This window comes from Sycon ciliatum, chromosome 10 (assembly GCF_964019385.1).
Source record: "Sycon ciliatum chromosome 10, ocSycCili1.1, whole genome shotgun sequence".
Lineage (NCBI taxonomy): Eukaryota > Metazoa > Porifera > Calcarea > Leucosolenida > Sycettidae > Sycon > Sycon ciliatum.
The window spans coordinates 17,290,369-17,296,417 of NC_088652.1; positions in this window are offsets into that span (position 1 = coordinate 17,290,369).

Below are 6,049 nucleotides of genomic sequence, written 5' to 3' on the forward strand. Positions count from 1 at the left end.
ATAGGCATAGTGAACAAACACCTTGTATGATTCGTTTGTTTTTCGTACATACTAAAGCAGTAAAACATGTCATTTCAACTGGTCCCATCCAAATAACTTGCAAATACTGCTTTCACTTCTCACCTCACTAAACAGTGATGGGTTTTTCGATCACAGCTTCCCTATTTTGTCCCAAGCTTCCACTTCTCACTTTCCTTCACCTGATCGCAGAATACAGCAGAACCATCAACCTGACGACCTTGCTCTGTCCCGTACATGTATACCTTTCTTACCACGTGTAGCGGCCACTTCTACAAAATGTACTTTTCATGAAAATCAACACTCGTTTCTAATCTGCACACTCCTACCTTCCACTATAAGTAATTATATTATGGCATGGTTGGGAGGGCAATAATGGATTTTCAGTGCCCGACAAGTAAGCCCCAGAGGCCGTAGGCGCGAGGGCTCACTTGGAGGAGTTCTTTCTTCATTAAAAACACTTAGGATGTGACAAAAAATGAAGACAGAGCGTCGAGACGGAGGAGATGGATGAAGATGGTGATAGTCAGAAGTCTGCTGTGTATCTTCATTTTTGTCACACCCTAATTGTTTAGAAGTATATGAGGATTTGTGTTCCACTGTACTTTGGTGCGCACGATATGATCGACAATTACAGGTGCTTGAAGCTGTGTGTATTCGTCTGTATAAGCCAGTTCTGTGTAGGCAAAAGAAGCATGTAGTAGCACTCAAGATATAAAATCGTAAGTTGACGCATTGGGTTAATGTATATGGCTCATAACTTTTATCTCACCTCGTTGTTCCCGCTCCTTTTTTTAGACCTTCTGGTATAATTGTATCACTCCAATGATTTCGTGACTGAAGAATAATAGTATTTATTGCTGTTCTGTACACTATTATTCCTCAGTCACGAAAGTCCACTGATGAGAGTGACAAGAAAATCGATTTTGGTTAAACCTCTTTTGAGACTTCTTTGTTGTGTGGCATTACCGTGGAACTACCGGTACTTGTCAGGTAATATTAGTCATTGCTAAGCATCAGTGCTAAAGGTGTTCCGTATCTACACAATCACAACGTCAGGTGCCGGTACAATGCATACGGTTGCATGCCGGCATTATCCCCTGGACCCTACCTACATGTACCTTTGGGCCGAAGTACCCCCTTTTAATTTTCGTCTTCCACGCTCTTCCCCGATTGGTAGGACTACCGCAGTCTGCATATAAAAGCTGCTGCTTTACCGAAATCAGTTCATTTCTTTCGTGCTTTTCTACCTTAAAGTTGTAGTTTCTTACTCAAGGTGTGCACTGGAGACTTTTCCGGTCTCTCCCCCCCCCCCTCTCTCTCTCTCTCTCTCTCTCTCTCTCTGTCTCTCTCTCCCCCCCCCCTCTCTGTCTCTCTCTCTCTCTCTCTGTCTCTGTCTCTCTCTGTCTCTGTCTCTCTTTATCTCTCTCTCTCTTTCTCTCTCTCTCTCTCCCTCTCTCTCTCTCTCTATCTATCTGTCTCTCTCTCTTTTTCTCTGTCTATCTCTCTCTCTCCCTCTCTCTTTCTCTCTCTCTCTCTCTCTCTCTCTCACTCTCTCCCTCTATCTCTCTCTGTCCTGTAACGTTGCAATGTCCTGTTGTCCTATCTGTGAGCCAGGTGAGTGCCGTCATGTAAACACAATGGTCACACGTGTTGTTCATGAAATTGTGTCGAGAAGCTGACGCTGGTCTTTTGTAACTTTTGTAACTTCTCTCTTTGTTTTGATGTACCTGAGCCTCTCTGCTCCTGGTTGTCTAGCATTCTTGCACTGGAGATATTTCAATACAATACAGCTGTTCCTTGCCTTGTTCGTGTTCTGGCTCCTTAATCACTCGGCTACCCACTACATTAGTTGTCGTGAGTTGTGCTGGGACTGTGTACACAGCAATTGTGCTTTCGGCTCATGGAAGATCTACGTGTGAAGCGTATCGCTCCAAGCGTTTGCGAAGTAAGCCAGACAGACGTCACAGGGAAACGTACAAGTTAGCAAAGATCAAGAAGACCAAGAATCCCACTAAATCCTTACCAGGTAAGCCCATCAGATATCTGCTCAAACCAACCGAATGAATACCAATGCCTTTATCATCTCTGGATTCCTTGATCATAATACTAGTATTGCACCCCACCCCTAGAGTTTCCTGTTCCATTCACAATCTTTTTATATTTGAGCTTCAGCGCTTGCAGCTCGTTCAACAAAAATGGACGCGATGGCACAAATCGCCATAGACAAGAGACCCAGTCTCATCGCCATCTGTGAAACTTGGGCAAATCCCTCGATCCCCGATTCCCCATAGCAACTCCCCGACTACTCCATATATAGGCACGATCGGCAGCAGGCTGCATCTGCCTACTTGGCATTTCAAAGGCTTTTGACAAAATCAGTCACCCTAAGCTGCTGCAGTACTTGTTCGGCATTGGCGTTTCTGGAACGGCATTAAGGTGGCAGCCTGGTCGTAAATTCACTGAAAAATCGAATTTGTAAATTCATATCGAGTGCTACATCAGTTGAAAGAACATGAACAGCTGCAAAATCTCTGAAAATCTTGTCTCGATCTGGCCAGCCGTTCAAGAGTTATGGCCGAAAATGTGCCCTTGCAAGGAAAGATATTTTTGTTGCACCCTGTCATTTGTTGGCAGCACTGTATTTGAATGTGAGCAGACCGTCCAAAAAATCCAAAAATTCACGTTAAAAAAACACGTATTGGGCTGCACGGCGGCGTGCGAAGCCCGCCGCCGTGCAGCAGGACTTTTGCCAGCACCCTCGTGACGTTGCAGAGATGTGGCTTGATTATTGTAGTTGATGTTGATTTAGTGACTTTGGCAAGTTTGAGTCGTGTCAAGAAGTCAGGTAGGATTCAGTACTAGGCAGTAGTGGAACGTGAGTGGTAGTCTTTGCCGATTTTGGAGGGTATCCTGTATTCGGTTTGAAGCGCTGTGGAAATGGCTTGCTGTGGAGGTCCCAGCACTGGATGTTTTATCAAAGGTACGACCTCGTAGCACGCCCTGAACCTAAAAAAAATCAAAAATTGACTTGGGTCTGTGGGAGTCTGTGACAGACCGCCCACTCCTACCGTTGTGACAGATTCCAGGGCCACGTTGAAGGGCCCTATCCCACCACCCATGGCTGCTTCTGGACGTTTTTTAGGTTTGGATCCTGCGCACGGACAGAATTGGCTAGAAAATGTGAAAAAATTGTAAATCATGGCCAGGAATCGAGGACATCTGAGAGTTGTAATTTTTGTACTCCTCCGAGGTGTGATTTTTGGCGTGCTGGGCCAAGCACAAGGAAGCCATCTGCAAAAAAACTGTAGAAAATGGTTGTTGTTTGATCCTTTGGTGTAATCTTTGTTTCTAGTCGAAGCTAGTTGCTGTTTGGAGCAGAAACGCTGAAATTGACTATTTTCTGCATGTACTCATACATGTACTCATGTACTCAGGCATGCAGTCTCACTCGTATTTTAGCTCTTTTTCTGGAATGGATGCTGCTCTGCGCCCCTTGGTGAACATTTCCTGCGCTCGTGGAGCAGCTGAAAAGGACCACTGGTATGTCTGGTTCCTGGTTTGAAAGTGGAGAGTTGACTTTTGTGTCTTGAAAAAGGAGTAGAGAGCGATAAAGGTACGTCTGTGCCTGATTTTTGAGTGCTCCTCGTACATTTTTGATCGTGATAGAAATTCTCAGCCCAAAGTCAGACCAAAGCGATGATGGTCGTACAGTTTTCTTGTGGATTTTTTAGTTGTTTCATCTCGTATCTATGTCAGTATCGTGATGGTGAAGTGGAGAGGGTGATTTTCTTCCTCTAGGCTTCGTTCGGCCGACTTTGCTTCGTCCTCGTTGAAAAGTGATCCTGAAAAAAAGGTCGATTCGCAAAATTATGTTGATTTTCAATGTACGTGATGACATGCGATTGCTGGCTGTGGTATTTGTTTGGCTCCTGGGTGGCTCGCCAACCGTGGCACTATGCCGGAATTTTGAGTTTTTCCGGCCTGTAAAGCCTGTCAGTGAGGCGCAAGAACTTTGAAATGTCCAGAGGGCCAGCATAGTGGCAGGAGTGTGTGGTGAAAATTTCACTCAAATCCATTGAGAGACACCAAAGTTATGGTCAATTGAATGCCATATGAAATTTAGGACCAGGCTGCTACCCTTTAAAAGTGGTTTGCCAACTACAGTATCTTTGCCATCCAACCCAGCAAATGTGCATTGGAACCCAGGACGGACCCTGTATTTTTTATATTGTATTAAAGGTCTTCTTACAGGGTGCCCAAGATGAATGAATGTGTTAAGTTTCTGGCGAAATGAATTGTAGATATGATTTGTGCGAAGAGATTCGGGAAGCGCATTGAAGCGGTCAGCACCAAGGAATGAAATGTATTTGCTTCCAGCTTGAGTTTGCACAATGGTAAAGAAAGGGAATTATTGACTTGGCCGCGGGTGACTCTATCTGTGTGAGCGCAGGCACGGCGAGGGGAGAGACGAGTGAACTGCAGATATTGTGGATGCAACAGAATAGGAAGGATATGGACTTAGTAAAGTATCTCGTGTCTAAGCAAATTGTGTGGTACCTCTCAAGCAAATATGGTGTGGTCTTTAAAACCAGGTAACACAGTGTCCGTGGAGAACTGCCGGTGCGTGGAAAAACGGTCGTTTAGAGACGGTGCTCGCTAAAACCAGAGGTGGATTGTCCAAGCTCTCAAAAAATGACGCACAGTGTGTATCTCTGCAATATCTGGTCGCTTCGCGGTCGGAACGGAAGCTTTTTGCCTCACCTGTCAAATATGGTGGTCTGGCAGTGCTGTGGGAGTAGCGCATTATTATTTTTATTTTTATTTTATTTCCCGTTTGTCACTTTTCCTCAAACTAGTGAAGATTTTATGACTTGGGGCTCCCCGCGGGCTAGAGTGTACGTGAAGTGTGTGGGTACAGTGAGGGCTGCGTCTCCCCGCCTGTGTGGATTCACAGGAAGTGTGAGTTACGAAGTCTGAAGAAAATGTTGAAAGGCCTCTGCTGGGATGACGACTACACCATAGCTCAGTGGTTAGAGCATCGCTAGCTACAAGCGAGGGTCCCTGGTTCGAGTCCTGGTGGTGACGGTCAATTTATTCTTCAGACTTTTCCCGTTTGTCACTTTCCCTCAAACTAGTGAAGATATTATTTTATTATTTATTTATTTCTGCACCTCGTGGCATGTCAAGACAGCCAATTGAATCGAGGAGAGGGTGAGACCAACCACGGAAGAAGAGAAAGAAAGAAAGAAAAAGACGTACCCAAAAGGGGTAGGGATTAGCAAGTTACAAAGCAAATTACATACGACATCGCGTCGATCGACCTACCACTTGCAACCGTTTCAGCGGTGATGAGTCGAGCGATGGCGACCCAGACTGAGACTCTACTCCCACTAATCAATCCTGTAGATATTGTATGTCGATTGAATGTGTTGAAGTGTTTGCCTTCCAAAGAACACTTTTGTTGAGCACAGTAACTCCTTGAAAGTCATGTCAAAAGTTGCGAAGTTTTTGTTTCAGGCGGAAGTATATCATTCGTTTTTCTGTAATTGTGTTGATGCGATGTGTTATTTTGCCCGTGCAATAGGCTCAAGCTGTTTGGAAAACCCTTGTTCACTTCCCCATGCCCGACTAAGCTTGCTGCAAGTGACAATGAGTATTATCCACCTGGTACCGGAGATCCTGTAATTCATCGAAGTGATCGATGAGTCTCTGCTGGGAGGATATTGCATGTGTGAACATGATTCGTCCGAAGCTATCCCCGCCAACTACAGTTCTGGCAACTGAAATCCGACCCCCGAACGGTGCGCGCACATCGCAAACACCCGTGTTCATACTGGCCAACCCTCCCGGTTTTCCCGGGAAAATCCCGGGAAATCAACACTACTCCCGGGGTCCCGGGGATTTCAAGCAAACTCCCGGAAAGTCACAGTTTCGTTTGATACAGGATTTTCCTGAAAACTCCATGGATTCGCCTCGAATGTCCCGGTTTTTTCCAAAATATGTACGGTGCGCACTCGCACATCGAACT